We start from the raw sequence: 14,927 nt of genomic DNA, 5'->3' as shown, positions 1-14,927 counted from the left end.
CTCCCCTTCCTCTTTGGATTCGGCCATTTTGATTATATCAATGGCCTTGCACTCTCTTTTTGGATTCTCTTCTGTATTGCTTGGGAGAGTACTAGGAGGAGTTTCAGTAATTTTCTTACTCAGCTGACCCACTTGTGCCTCCAAATTTCTAATAGAGGACCTTGTTTCACTCATGAAACTTAGAGTGGCCTTAGATAGATCAGAGACTATGTTTGCTAAGCTAGAGGGGCTCTGCTCAAAATTCTCTGTCTGTTGCTGAGAGGATGATGGAAAAGGCTTGCTATTGCTAAGCCTATTTCTTCCACCATTATTAAAGCCTTGTTGGGGCTTTTGTTGATCCTTCCATGAGAAATTTGGATGATTTCTCTATGAGAAATTATAGGTGTTTCCATAAGGTTCACCCATGTAATTCACCTCTGCCATTGCAGGGTTCTCAGGATCATAAGCTTCTTCTTCAGAAGATGCCTCTTTAGTACTGTTGGATGCATTTTGCCATCTATTCAGACTCTGAGAAATCATGTTGACTTGTTGAGTCAACATTTTATTCTGAGCCAATATGGCATTCAGAGCATCAATTTCAAGAACTCCCTTCCTCTGAGGCATCCTATTATTCACAGGATTCCTTTCAGAAGTGTACATGAACTGGTTATTTGTAACCATGTCAATAAGTTCTTGAGCTTCTGCAGGCGTTTTCTTTAGGTGAATGGATCCACCTGCAGAATGGTCTAGTGACATCTTAGAGAACTCAGATAGACCATCATAGAATATATCCAAAATTGTCCACTCTGAAAGCATGTCAGAAGGACACTTTTTGGTCAACTACTTGTATCTTTCCCAAGCTTCATAGAGGGATTCACCATCTTTTTGCTTGAAGGTCTGAACATCCACTCTAAGCTTGCTCAGCTTTTGAGGAGGAAAGAACTTGGCCAAGAAGGCAGTGACCAGCTTATCTCAAGAGTCCAGGCTATCTTTAGGTTGTGAGTCCAACCATGTTCTAGCCCTGTCTCTTACAACGAAAGGGAAAAGCATGAGCCTGTAGACTTTAGGATCTACTCCATTAGTCTTAACAGTATCACAGATCTGCAAGAATTCAGTTAAAAACTGATAGGGATCTTCTGATAGAAGTCTATGAAACTTGCAGTTCTGTTGCATTAGAGCAACTAGTTGAGGCTTCAGGTCAAAATTGTTTGCTCCAATGGCAGGGATTGAGATACTTCTTCCATAAAAATTGGAAATAGGTGTAGTATAATCACCAAGCATCCTCCTTGCGCTTCCACCATTGTTATTGGGTTCGGCCATGTCTCTTTCTTTTTCGAGATTCTCTGTAATGTTTTCTCTGAATTGTTGTGCTTTAGCTTCTCTTAGCTTCTTCTTCAGAGTCCTTTCAGGTTCAGGATCTACTTCAACAAGAATGTCCTTATCCTTGCTCCTGCTCATATGAAAAAGAAGAGAACAGAAAAGAAGAGGAATCCTCTATGTCACAGTATAGAGATTCCTTTATGTGAGTAGAGGAAAAGAAGAATAAGAATAAATAAGAGAAAAATTCGAACACAGAAGAGAAGATAGGGTTCGAATTTTAAGATGAAGAGAAGTGTTAGTAAATGAATAAATAAATAGAAAGAGATGAGAGAGAAGAGTTTTCGAAAATTGTTTTGAAAAATAGTTAGTGATTTTCGAAAATTAAGAGAAGAGATAAAATTAAAATTAAAATTTGAAACAATTAGTTAAGTAAAAAGAATTTTGAAAAAGGGTGAGGAATTTTCAAAAATTAGAGAGAGAAAAGTAGTTAGGTGGTTTTGAAAAAGATAAGAAACAAACAAAAGGGTAATTAGTTAGTTGAAAAAGATTTAAAAATCAATTTTGAAAAGATAAGAAGTTGGAAAAGATTTTGAAATTGATTTTGAAAAAGATATGATTTGAAAAAGATGTTTTGAAAACGATATGATTGAAAAAGATATTTTGGAAAAGATTTGATTTTTAAAATTAAAATTGATTACTTGACTAACAAGAAACTAAAAGATATAATTATAGAATTTAAAGATTGAACCTTTCTTAACAAGAAAGTAACAAACTTCAAATTTTTTAATCAATCACATTAATTGTTAGTAAAGTTTTCGAAATTTTGAAATGAAATTAAGAAAAAGATTTTGAAATTACTTTTTAAAATTTTCGAAAACTAATAAGAAAAATAAAAAAAGATTTGATTTTTGAAAACGATTTTGAAAAGATAGGATTTTTAAAATTGAAATCTTGACTTGACTAACAAGAAACAACTTATTTTAAAAATTTTTAACTAAGTCAACCTAAAGATTTCAAAAATTATGAGTAAAAGAAGGAAAAGATATTTTTTTGATTTTTTTTTTAATTTTTAATGATGAGAGAGAAAAACACAATATGACCCAAAACATGAAAATTTTGGATCAAAACCAATGATGCATGCAAGAACACTATAAATGTCAAGATGAACACCAAGAACACTTTGAAGATCAAGATGAACATCAAGACTTATTTTTGAAAAATTTTCAAGAAAAGAAAAACATGCAAGATATCAAACTTAGAAATTGACACTAGACTCAAACAAGAAACACAAAAATATTTTTGATTTTATGATTTTATAAATTTTTTTTGTATTTATATTTTTTTCAAAAATTATTTTTTTGAAAAACCAAAACAAAGAAAAAATTTTTGAAAAATTTTTGAAAACTTTTTGAAAAACAAAATAAGAAGAAAATTACCTAATCTGAGCAACAAGATGAACCGTCAGTTGTCCAAACTCAAACAATCCCCGGCAATGGCGCCATAAACTTGGTGCACGAAATTGTGATCATCAACAATGGCGCCAAAGACTTGGAGCTCTCAAACGTGAATCACACTTTGTCACAACTTCGCACAACTAACCAGCAAGTGCACTGGGTCGTCCAAGTAATAAACCTTACGTGAGTAAGGGTCGATACCACGGAGATTGTTGGTATGAAGCAAGCTATGGTCATCTTGTAAATCTCAATCAAGCGGATTCTAATGGTTATAATGGTTTTCGAATATAGAGATAAATAAAGCATAAAATAAAGATAGAGATACTTATGTAATTCATTGGTGGGAATTTCAGATAAGCGCATGAAGATACTATGTTCTTTCTGAATCTCTGCTTTCCTACTGCTTTCATCCAATCATTCTTACTCCTTTCCATGGCAAGCTGTATGTTCGAGTTTCACCGTTGTCAATGGCTATCTCCCGTCCTCTCAGTGAAAATGGCCAAATGCGCTGTCACTGCACGGCTAATCATCTGTCGGTTCTCGATCATGTTGGAATAGGATCCATTGATCCTTTTGCGTCTGTCACTACGCCCAACACTCGCGAGTTTGAAGCTCGTCACAGTCATCCCATCTCAGATCCTACTCAGAATACCACAGACAAGGTTTAGACTTTCCGGATCTTAGGAATGGCCACCAATAATTCTAGCTTATACCACGAAGATTCTGATTAAGGAATCCAAGAGATACGCGCTCAATCTAAGGTAGAACGGAAGTGGTTGTCAGGAATGCGTTCATAGGTGAGAATGATGATGAGTGTCACAGATCATCACATTCATCATGTTGAAGTGCAGCGAATATCTTAGAATAAGAATAAGCTAAATTGAATAGAAGAATAATAGTAATTACATTAATACTCGAGGTACAGCAGAGCTCCACAGTTGAAAATACATAAGTGATGGTCCAGGCATGGCCGAATGGCCAGCTCCCATGAAGGTCTAAAATCACATACACTGATTAAAGATCCATCGAAAGACTTCGAATACAATAGTGAAAAGTTCTATTTATACTAAACTAGTTACTAGGGTTTACAGAAATAAGTCTAAGTGCAGAAATCCACTTTCGGGGCCCACTTTGGTGTGTCCTTGGACTGAGCTTGAGCTTTACACGTGTAGAGGCTTCTCTTGGGGTTAAACTCCAAGTTGTAACGTGTTTTTGGCGTTTAACTCTGGTTTGTGACGTGTTTCTGGCGTTTTACTCCAGAATGCAGCATGGATCTGGCGTTGAATGCCATTTTTCGTTGTCTAAACTCGAATAAAGTATGGACTATTATATATTGATGGAAAGCCCTAGATGTCTACTTTCCAACGCAATTAAGAGAACTTCATTTGAAGTTATATAGACCCAAAAAATCCATTTCTAGTGCAGGGAGGTCAGAATCCAACAACATCAACAGTCCTTTTTCAGCCTGAATCAGATTTTTGCTCAGGTCCCTCAATTTCAGCTAGAAAATATCTGAAATCACAGAAAAACACACAAACTCATAGTAAAGTCCAAAAATATGAATTTTGCATAGAAACTAATAAAAACATCCCTAAAAGTAGCTAGATCCTACTAAAAACTACCTAAAATAATGCCAAAAAGCGTATAAATTATCCGCTCATCAATGGCCCCATCATACATGTCTTTAATTGCACGAATATATGCAATCCTTACTCTCTTCTTTTCTAAAACCTTCCATAAGACCACCATTGGCACCCTATCGTATGCTTTTTCCAAATTAATAAATGCCATATGTAGATCCCTTTTATTACTACGATACCTCTCCATCATCCTTCTTAACAGGTAATTGCTTCGGTGGTAGATCTGCCTAACATAAAACCAAATTGGTTCTCTGTTACTTGTGTCTCTTTTTTCAACCATCGTTCTATCACCCTTTCCTTTAACTTTAGGGTATGGCTCATGAGTTTGATCCCTCTATAGTTTCTGCAACTTTGTATATCCCCCTTATTCTTGTAGATAGGTACCAAGGTGCTCTTTCTCTACTCATCAAGCATCTTTTTTAACCTTAAAATCTCATTAAAAAGTTTGGTTAACTAATTGATACCTTTTTCTCCAAGTCCTTTCCAAACTTCAATCGGGATATTATCCGGTCCTACCACTCTACTATTTTTCATCTGCTTTAGAGCCTCTTTTACCTCAAAGTCTCGAATCATTCGGTAGTAGTTAAAGTTTTGATCTTCTTCCCTTGTGTATAACTGACCAAGGCTCGAAAGAGTCTTATGCCCTTCATTAAATACTCATAGAAGTAGCTCTTCTACCTTTCATTAATCTTCTCCTCTTGAACCAACACCTCTCCGTCTTTATTCTTTATGCATTTAACCTGCTCCAAATATCTCATTCTTCTTTCACGGTTCTTTGGGATTCAATATATACCTTTTTCTCCTTCTTTTGTGCCTAAAGACTAGTAGAGACCCTCATATGTTCTTGTTCTTGCTTCACCTACAGCCACTTTTGTCTCTTTCTTAGCTGCCTTATATTTTTCCCAATTATCTTCATTGTGGCACAAAAACCACTCTTTAAAGCACTCCCTTTTTACCTTTATCTTTTCTTGTACACTCGCATTCCACCACTAGGATTACTTGTCTCTTGGTCCTATCCCTTTAGATTCACCAAAACTTTCTTTTGCTATTCTTCTAATAACTTCTGCCATCTCCCTCCACATCTCCTCCGCGCTTCCATTCCCATCCCACTTTGCCTCTTCTCCTACCCGTCTTAGGAAGCTTCTTTGTTCCTCACCTTTCATCTGCCACCACCTCGTCCTTGGGTTCTTTGTATGATGTCTTTTTCTCAACTTTTGCTCAATGCAAAAATCTATGATGAGAATCCTATGTTGTGTTGTTAAACTCTCTCCTGGGATAATTTTACAATTAATGCAAAATTTTCGGTCGACTCTCCTCAATAAGAAGAAGTCGATTTGAGAGCTTGTCATGCCATTCTTATAGGTTATAAGATGTTTCTCTCTCTTTTTAAAACATGTATTTGCGATGAGAAGGTCAAAGGTTGAGGAAAAATTCAAAATAGTTTTACCCTCGGCATTGATCACCCCGAAACCATGGCCTCCATAAATACTTTCATACCTAGTCACTTCTCTTCCAACATGGCCATTTAAATCTCCTCCTAAGAAAATATTATATATCTTCCGAAGGTATGTCTTGGACCAAACTCTCTAGATTCTACCAAAACCTTATTTTGTGTTGTTCGTCCGAACCCACTTGCAGTGCATAGGCGCTAATCACATGAAAAGTACCTCCTTCCACCACAAGTTTGATAGAGATGATCCGATCTCCCACCCTATTGACATCTACTACGTCTTTCTTCCACTGCTTATCCACAATAATACCTACCCCATTCCTATTTTTCACCTTTCCTGAATACCAAAGTTTAAATCTGGAAGTATCCAACTCCCTAGCCTTCACACCAATCCATTTTGTTTCTTGTAGGCACATAATGTTAATCTTCCTCCTTGTCATGGTGTCCACCACCTCCATGGATTTTCCTATTAGAGTGCCAATGTTCCATGTCCCAAATCTCAATCTTCTGTCGTTTCGATCTTTACCTTTTACTTTGTGAACTAGCTTATTTACCTTCGTCCCTTCACGAAAACGCGAGAATCCTTGCTCATTTAACACTACATCCGGGCATCGATGTAGCGGCTCTTGCTCATTTGACACTGTACTCGAGTCATACAGCGTGTTGCTTCCGGGCAAGGACCTAGCTTTAGCGCAATAACGTCTTTGATTCATGTCATGAAGATTCGACTAAGTTTTTATGTTGATTGTCGAAGACCTAATATAACCCTCCTCCTTTATCCGAGTTTGGGACCGGCTATGTATCGCAAGTGTAACATAGGCAGAGTTACACGTGGCATTAGATTAATACTGTAAAATTGTAAAATTAGCATTAATCGTACGCACATAAGAAGCAGACTCATACTCCTTTAACATATATCACATTACATAAAATATTTAATACAGACTCTTATATACATGTGACACTCTGAGTCTTGACCATTTAAAAAGCCTCTAGTTTAAAATCTAGATTAGAAAAATCTTACTCCAAAAAAATACTAATAAAGAGAGGGGAGACACTCTAGGCTCCTTGCATAGCATCACGTGTCTTAAAAATATATACCATTCCAAGTCTGGGAGGTAACAAAAAGGAGCAACACCGTCTTCTCATCGAACGTTTTCATTGGCTACTTGTAAAAACAGTAAAAAAAAGCGGGTAAAAACCTACAGTTCTCAATAAGATACTAACGAAAGATAATGTTTCACTAATCAGTTTTAGGACAAGGCTCTAAGCTAGCATAGGAATAATCCTACGTGTAATCAATCTCGATCCTAGCTTATTCGGTTTTGTCTTTCTTTCGTCTCATAATTGTTTTATTCCCTTTTTCAATATAAACTAATCTTAATATTCTCTTATAGCATTTATTACAATCACTTATTCTCATTTTGTATTAGTATCAGTCTCATCTCAGTCAGTCAGTAACAGTCAATAATCACAGATAAGTCATAAACACAAATATAAACAAATCACAGAACACAAAAATAGAGAGTCAAGCACAATAGAAAATCACAGAGAATATGCTACAAACAAATCATGATGCATGTCTATTTTATGCACGGCATGAGCTCATGTGTCGGTTCTCTACCCATTCCCGACATTATCCGAGTACAAGTCCTAGATATAACTTTCCAGATGTGTTAGTTGCATAAGTCTTATGGCTGCAACTATTTAGTCAGACTTTCAAATTGTATTAAGTCTTATGGCATAGCCAATTTCAGTTGACTTTCAGTTTGCACTAAATATGCTTACATCTGGAAAACAATGTATCAATTGCGACCGTCTCCATATACATTTGGCACTGAACAAGTAGAATATAAATTTTCAATTGGCCATGCCCAATTAAGCATTCAATTCTCATTTACTATCCTCTTATCCTTCTCAATCTTTAATTACATAAATCTTATGGTCGTAGCCATATCAAATGATTTTCAGTTCTCAATTGTATAAGTAGTTCGTAGCTATTTAGTTGACTTTCAATTCTCAATTTAACCTTTTTCTGTTCTCAATTCTCATTTTTTATCTCTCAGCTCTTATTTCTCATTTCTCAATCCTTCTTCCTTATTTATTAGTTCTCAGTTCTCTTTTCTCTGATACCTTTTTCATTTTCAATCATCTACTAATCCTTTTATGTTCTTATTTCTCATTTCTTATTTATCAGTTTCTGATTGTCGGTTCTCAATTTACCCTTTTTTTTCATTACTTTTTCTTTTCTCTTTTAGTCATCAATTAATTTTCCCTTAGTTCCTCACCTCTACCTTAAATTTGTTATGTAAAGGAGCTCTAGAATTCTTAGTCTTAAATTATATTTTTGCCCTCCTATACTTAAATTACCGTTATGATCTTAACTTTTTATGAGATGATATTCATGTCCTTTAATCTTTATATTATCTTTCTAATCTCAATCTTTTATGAAAATTACTTTTATGTCTTTTCTTATAAAATTACATCTTTACTCTCATTTTTCTAAAAAGATGCTTATATTCCTTATTGTCTAAATTACTATTTCACTCTCATACTTTTACATAATGACTATTAAGCCCTTGATCTTTTCCATAATTATAGTTTTGTTTCCGAGTATTTCAAAATTTTTATTTTGCCTCTGAACATTTTCAAAATTTTGATTTTATCATTGAACATTTTTAAAATTCTCATTTTACCCCTAAATATTTTTAAAATTTTTATTTTGTCCCTTATAACCCCACTTTACATATTTAAACTTAAACATTTTTCAAAAGACCATATTATTCCTCATGACTCCACTTTATATTTTTAACCTCCAAAATATTTTCACAAATATCACATTACCTTTTATGACTCCACTTTACATTTTCAACCTAAGAATACTTAAAAAAAAATCATTTACCTTTAAAACTCTCCTTTTGCATATTTCTCTTCAAATTTATTCCTTGGCCAAATTGGCCTTCATTCAGTTTTCTTAAATTCTTATCACTCTTAACTTTATGCTCAAGTATTTTAAGCTTTGATGAGCGGATAATTTATATGCTTTTTGGCATTATTTTTAGTATGCTTTTAGTATATTTTAGTTAGTTTTTATTATATTTTTATTAAATTTTAGTTAAAATTCACTTTTCTGGGCTTTACTATGAGTTTGTGTGTTTTTCTGTGATTTCAGGTATTTTCTGGCTGAAATTGAGGGACCTGAGCAAAAATCTGATTCAGAGGCTGAAAAGGACTGCATATGTTGTTGGATTCTGACCTCCCTGCACTCGAAGTAGATTTTCTGGAGCTACAGAAGCTCAATTGGTGCGCTCTCAATTGTGTTAGAAAGTAGACATCCTGGGCTTTCCAGCAATGTATAATAGTTTATACTTTGCTCGATATTTGATGGCCCAAACTGGCGTTGCAAATCAGCTTCAGAATTCCCGGCGTTTAACGCCGGAACTGGCACAAAAATTGGAGTTAAACGCCCAAACTGGCATAAAAGCTGGCATTTAACTCCAGAAAAAGTCTCTACACATGAAAGCTTCAATGCTCAGCCCAAGCACACACCAAGTGGACCCCGTAAGTGGATTTTTACGTCATTTACTCATTTCTGTATATCCTAGGTTACTAGTTCACTATTAATAGGACCTTTTGACATTGTATCTCGACCTCATGACACTTTACACGTTTCTTATTGTATCTTCTACGGCATGAGTCTCTAAACCCCATGGTTGGGGGTGAGGAGCTCTGCTGTGTCTTGATGGATTAATACAATTACTACTGTTTTTCATTCAATCATGCTTGCTTCTATTCTAAGATATCACTTGTTCCTAAACCTGATGAATGTGATGATCCGTGACACTCATCATCATTCTCACCTATGAACGTGTGCCTGACAACCACCTCCGTTCTACCTTAGATTGAGTAGATATCTCTTGGATTCCTTAATCAGAATCTTCGTGGTATAAGCTAGAATTGATGGCGGCATTCAAGAGAATCCGGAAGGTCTAAACCTTGTATGTGGTATTCTGAGTAGGATTCAAAGATTGAATGACTGTGACGAGCTTCAAACTCCTGAAGGCTGGGCGTTAGTGACAGACACAAAAGAATCACTGGATTCTATTCCGACCTGATTGAGAACCGATAGATGAATAGCCGTGCTGTGATAGAGTGCGTTGAACATTTTCACTGAGAGGATGGGAGGTAGCCATTGACAACGATGAAACCCTACATACAGCTTGCCATGGAAGGAGTCTTGCATGCTTGAAGAAGAAGACAGTAGGAAAGCAGAGATTCAGAAGATAGAGCATCTCCAAAACCTCAACCTGTTCTCCATTACTGCAAAACAAGTATTTATTTCATGTTCTTCTACTTTTCACAATTAAACCTGAGAATTATTGATATCCTGACTAAGAGTTACAAGATAACCATAGCTTGCTTCAAGCCGACAATCTCCGTGGGATCGACCCTTACTCACGTAAGGTATTACTTGGACGACCCAGTGCACTTGCTAGTTAGTTGTGCGTGATTGCAAACGTGTGATTGCAATTTCGTGCACCAAGCTTTCTTTCATAGATTTTACCTTATTCTTTCCACTCTTGTCTTTGGATCTTTTATTTTCAAAGCATAAACATTGATGCATCACTATGTAATACAGTCGAAGACTCAAGCCTCAAACATTCATTATTATTTAATACACCTAAATAACAATTATACAACACATTCAATTCATCATCAAATTTCATCAACCAACAACATACATCAACATCAACATCAATTAGGGCTTTAAGAAATATATGAAGGTTTTAGCTTTAACCAAACTCTTACCTTGATTCCAAGCCTTTTAATCACTTTCTGGAAGCTTTTTATCACCAAATTCTTCATATATTTCAATCAAAAATAATTTTTAACATAATGAAGTTCTTAAGGCCAAATTTAATCATGAAAAAAAAGAAAATTTTACTCACCCTTTGAGCTTGATACTTGAGAAGTGAGACTTTGAACTTCCCAAAACACCTAGAATAAAGTTTATTTATGGATGAAACAAGATCAAACATGAGCATCACCTTCATGTACATAAGGAATGAACCATATACATGAAAATAGAGGAATTATTTCACCTTTTTCAAGTTTGTTTATGGCATTTTTTTGTTCCTTGAGACTCTTAGATATGACATTTTAAGTAAAAACATCAAGAACATAAAGTTTTCTTCATGAACCTCATACGGCTGAATCTTAAAGAAGTTCAAAAGGCAGTTATACTTCAATTTACCTTAGAGAAATTCGTATGAGGATAAAGATAAAGATGAGAGAAAGTTTTTAATCGATTTAGATTTTTAAGTTAAGCTTTAGTTCTCTCCTTGGTGAGGCTTTCAAGGAAGGCTTCAATGGAGTTTTTTCTCCTTTTTTTCTCTAGAATTCTCTTGGAAAATGAAAAAAATGAAGAGAGAGAGATGACAATTAAAGGGGAGATAAGGAGGAAGCTTAGTCATAACGTAAAATTTGAGAGATAATTATTAAAGCTAGATGATTTTTATCATATGTTTCTACTTTATTAGATAAAATATATAAGCTACAAGTATATATGACACTGGTATATTATGAATATCTGTACTCTAGAATATTTCTAGAGTGTTCTAGTGCCACTGTACTGATTAGAGAATACCGATAATAATCTTTACCAGTTAAACTTTAGACTGGATTATTATATTATTATCACAAAATATTATTTGTTATTTTTCTATATATTTGAAATTGACTCGTCAAACAGAGTCTAACTATGTCACTCCAATTTCAAGAATTTTAACGTATAAAACTCAAAAAGCCAGTTACAGTTCACATCTTATAGCATCCTCATCACATACATGAGTTCAAATAGGTAATCGTAAACCCGAGGACAAATATATACATTACAAAATAGTGGGCCCAATGTAGACAACTAAGATTGCTAACAAGCAAGCTTCTTAGCATGTGGTTTATTATTTGAAGGAAAATTTTCTGGTGAGGACGCTGAAAATAAACATACGATACTGGTATTACGTGTCAAGTTTGGATTATAACACATGTAAAATGTATTAATTGTGGGGTAGTTATGAGTTTTGGTTTCTGTTTCTGACCAGTAAAATTAATTATATTAATTCATGATTAGGTGTTGATATATGATAAACCACTATTTTAAGGTATATTTTGGATTGAATTGAGTGAGTTTTGTCAACTATCCTCATACTTATTCATGCAAATTGCATGTTTTTAAGTTTTCTTCCTAATTTTGTGCTATGATTGAAAATATGCTTCTTAGGCCTTAAAATTATTAATTTTTAATCCTCTGTTGTTATCATTCGATGCCGTGATATGTGCGTTAAGTGATTACAGGATTTATAGAGCAGGAATGGCATAGAGGATAAAGAGGAAGCATGCTAAAGTGGAAGGAATACAAGAATTTGAAGATTTGAGAGCTGGGAGCGATGCGCGCGCATGGCCGAGGCGTACGCGTGATCAAGCCATTTTCCATTGATGCGTACAAGTGACCAGGGGCATTGTCCACTGATGCGTACGCATGACCTTGTGCAGAGTCCAGCGACACACACGCGTGGCTGACGCATACGCGTGACGAGCGTCACGTGCTGCAATTAACAAAATTCGCTGGAGACGATTTTTGGGCTGATTTTGGCCCAATTTCAAGCTTGAAAATGCATACTAGAGGCAGAGATAGAGTTGAGAATGAGAACACACTACACTTCACTTTCACTTTAGTTTTTTATTAGTTTTGAATTCTAGTGAGAGAAACTCCTACTTCTCTCTAGGGTTTTTGATTTTCTGAGTTCACTTCCAATTGGATCCAGAAAGAAGCTGTAGTAACCTTCATTTGGAGTCATTTTTTCTTATCGTTTTCTTCTTTAATCCCTTAATTACTTTTTTTCATTTCGTTACTTGAATTCATGTTTGGATCTTATTACGATTGAATTTTGTTAATGCATTGATTTATTTTTATATCTATTGTTATGGCTTATTTTATTCTTGTTAATTATTTTCCTATTTATTATCATGTCTTTTATCTTTTCTCACCAAGTGTTTGAGAAAATGTCATCCAATATCATGAAGTAGATTTCCTTGCTTGGTTGGGGTTGAGTGATTGGAACCACTTGAATTGTCATATTCAAGTGTTGATTGGTAAATGAATATTGCTAATTAGCTTGAAACTCACCAACTTTAGTTCTTCTCTACGAAGTGACTAGGACTTGTGAGCTAAGGTTAATTATTTCATTAAATTTTCTCTCACTTGTTAGAGGATAACTACGTGAGAGCAATGAGCTTTTACCATCACACTTGGAAAAGACAATAAGGATAGAAATTCCGGTTCGCACCCCTAACCAAGACCTTTTATATTGATTATTTTATCACTCTTGTTAGTTATCCATTGCTTTAATTTCTAGTTATTTATTTTCTTTGTTCTCAAGCTCGAAAATCTCGAGAAAAATCACAACCAATAATTTGCATTTTGTGTCAACTCCTAGGGAAACGACTCGGAATTCTACTCCCGGTTATTGAATTTAAATTGTGACACATTTTTTAACTCTGATTAGCGAAAATCTCGTCGGTCAAGACTATACTTACGACATTAATTTAGAAAAATAGTTTTGGTAATTCTTGACCGATATTTCTCTGCTCGTCAATGTATAAGGCATATTTGGGCCAATTAGAGGGAATTTTTTATATAAATAAATAAAGAAAATACATTTATTATCTAAATATGCAGGGATTAAAAGTGTTTTGAAAATACGCATGGCCATTTCAAGCTGGGCGCCCGCGAAATAGGTTTTGCCTCCAACTCAAGGATGGCACCCACGAAATGGTGCTGACAAGGCAGAGCCATTTCCCCTCCATCCCTCCCCAGCGAGCACGAATTGGGTCAATGGAGCCAAGACACTACTTGTGCCCATGAAATGGGCAATTAAAGGGGGGAGCAGGCACGAAATAGGATCCAATTCATGGGTACTAAACATGAAATGGATTAGTATGGTGTATCGCATGCGAAATGGGTTCTGTATTTGTCTCTTTGTGCCACTTACTGCATCATGATGCTGAGCAATTGCTAAAGCTTCTGCTAGTAAATTAGTATTTGGTCCAGATACATTCTTCCCTTTGAAAACTTCTAATTGCCTTGCTGCCTAAATGTCAACAAGAAAGTAACAAATGTTCTAAGAAGGAAGTATGGGAGAGCTCACAAGGATGACGGCAAACTAACTTAAAGGTAAAAAAAATGAGCATAAGATTTTACATGATAATAACCACTCATCACTCTCACATAACCCTTTAAAGTTGGCCTACTTGTAAAATAGCCAGTCCAATATGCATTCGATTTATCAGCATATCTGAAATTATGTACCTTGAATTAAAATTGATATCTTTCAATAATGTATAGAAATCTTAGGAGGAAAAGAAAGGATGGAAAGTGACAGAATGGTAGCGGTGATGAACTGTTTATTACGTTATTAGGAAAAATGACTGTTTATTATGTTATTGGAATTAAAAATACTTTCCTTCTCCTTATGAAAAGTCTTGTGATAGAAATTTGTAATAGAGACTTTAAAACAGAGAAAATGTATGTGTTATTGACACCTTTTATGTTGAAATTAGTGTGAAATTATCTAAGAAGAAAAGAATACAGTACTCGTTCACAGAGAATCTCAATCCCACTTTTTCCCTCCCATCCATTTACTTTTAGACAGCTTAGTAAGTTATTTATGTTGATCAGGGCCAAATGTGACTAATTTTATTTTCTTGCAGCACTTGATTAGCATTCTCTCTTGCTCATATATATTCAAGAAAAACTCACAAGAAGAAATCATCAACTTTAAGAGGCCATTGCTCATTCGCTGCATATTTTGAATCAGTGTAGATAAATGGTGTTAAATATAATGCATTAACACGTCCATTCTGAGTGTATGGCCCCATTCATGTGTGCCGGATCTGCATTGGTCCATTTCATTATTGCTGAGCCTCAGATGCACCATTCCGCAGGCACCTATCATGAGGATGCTCATTTTGCGTCTACCGTCGTTGGGGTGGTTGGTCAACTCATGTCAGCACCATTTAGTGGGT

At 35.2% G+C, this 14,927-nt stretch overlaps 1 non-coding gene across 1 annotated transcript; it reads left to right on the top strand.

The window, feature by feature from the left end:
• Window positions 1-789: 789 nt before the first annotated feature.
• On the top strand, window positions 790-897 carry LOC130972558 (small nucleolar RNA R71). Its single transcript, XR_009083720.1, has one exon. It is a non-coding gene; the product is annotated as a small nucleolar RNA R71 (small nucleolar RNA).
• Window positions 898-14,927: the final 14,030 nt, after the last annotated feature.

This window comes from Arachis stenosperma, chromosome 3 (assembly GCF_014773155.1).
Source record: "Arachis stenosperma cultivar V10309 chromosome 3, arast.V10309.gnm1.PFL2, whole genome shotgun sequence".
NCBI classification, from domain to species: domain Eukaryota; kingdom Viridiplantae; phylum Streptophyta; class Magnoliopsida; order Fabales; family Fabaceae; genus Arachis; species Arachis stenosperma.
The sequence above is the reverse complement of the archived record's forward strand: the minus strand, read 5'-3'. Positions and strand labels throughout refer to the sequence as shown.